Here is a 1,423-nt window from a genome sequence, read left to right as displayed (position 1 = left end):
CCTTAAACTTGTCGAGAATTATTAGTTTCCTCTCCAAACTATCTCTGGTTCGAATTACCTCCTACACTAGAATAAGTGAATTTTAAAAACCCCCGAGCTGCCACATGGCACGAGAAGTGATCTCAAATGGTGTATGACGCGTGAGGCTGGTTAAAAATGGCCACATAATCAGCCCTAACGGTAAAAAACTCCTAATCAATGGCTATTCTTTCACTTCTTCCTCTTTATAAGCTCCACCATTGAAGCATAATTATTGCTCTTTCTTTTTGTAATATTCTTGATTTTCTTCTTTAATTGTTAAAGTTCTTAGTGATATTCTAGGTTTTCATCCTAGTTTTCTCCAAGACATTGAAGATGAACCCACTTTGTAAATGTAGGTATCCATCACATTTGAAAATTTCATGGTCAAATGACAATCCGGGAAGAAGATTTTTTGGTTGTAAAAACTATAAGGTATGATAAAGTAATGTTTAGAAGGTTTAAATTGATTAAAATTTATGTTGGGTTTGTTCTAGGTTTTTTCACTAAAAAAGTTGATAGTTCTGCTTTTTGTGCAGGTTAAAGGTTGTAAGGCTTGTAATTTTAATTTTTTGAGTGGTATGAACCGAAGTTTCCAAAACAAGCTAATATTGTTATTTTGAGTTTGTTGAAGAAGAGAAATAAACAAGAGCGTGAACTAAAGTGGGGAAGAACATTGAAGATTAGTCTATTTATTAGTGTAGCATGCAATGTGATGTTGTATTTTGGTTGGTGTCCAATTTAATCTAACTTTAATTGGTATCTATGTATTAGATAAATAGTAGAATGAATAGAAATCTTGTATCACAAATCTATCATTTTAACTTCTCTGATGGGAATAATGCAAATAATACAGCAGCTTCCACAATCCTGCTTAGACTTTCAATTTTGCCATATTTGTCTATAGTATCAGTTTTGTTAGTTAAAGGAAGTAAATAGACCTTCCTTTAAGAATTCTTCCGGTAACAATTGCGCCAACTGTAACAGGAGTAATATGCACTAGTCACTACTCTATACCTCACAAAAGTTTACTGTTAGAACTATGAAAATGCTATTTCATGTTGCTGCAGATAATGGGAAGATATGTAAGATAGATACACGCTGTTTACAAAACTGGATAGCAACAAAAATATGGACAGTATACAAAAGAGCTGTTTGCCAAACATATCTGACAGCTACACAAAATACTACCAGTATCACAAAAGAGTTGTTTCACCAAAAAAGCTACACAAAATACTACCACAAAGAAAGTTGTAATCATCTGATTACATACTAAGCATACACCAAAAAAACTAACTTAATCATAGAACAAATATGGCCAACATGCCCCACATCCTCAAAATTAGAGTTATTGCAGATAAATATATCTATTGTGTCCCCATCATTCAACAATACTCCAAGGTCT

The 1,423-nt window shown here is 33.0% G+C and overlaps 1 long non-coding RNA gene across 1 annotated transcript; it reads left to right on the top strand.

Annotated features, from left to right (window-relative positions):
• Window positions 1–232: 232 nt before the first annotated feature.
• LOC138880664 (uncharacterized) lies at window positions 233–912 on the top strand. The gene is made up of 2 exons (XR_011403345.1): window positions 233–453; window positions 558–912. It is a non-coding gene; the product is annotated as an uncharacterized lncRNA (long non-coding RNA).
• The last annotated feature ends 511 nt before the right edge of the window (window positions 913–1,423 follow it).

This window comes from Nicotiana sylvestris, chromosome 11, assembly GCF_000393655.2.
Source record: "Nicotiana sylvestris chromosome 11, ASM39365v2, whole genome shotgun sequence".
Lineage (NCBI taxonomy): Eukaryota > Viridiplantae > Streptophyta > Magnoliopsida > Solanales > Solanaceae > Nicotiana > Nicotiana sylvestris.
The sequence above is the reverse complement of the archived record's forward strand: the minus strand, read 5'-3'. Positions and strand labels throughout refer to the sequence as shown.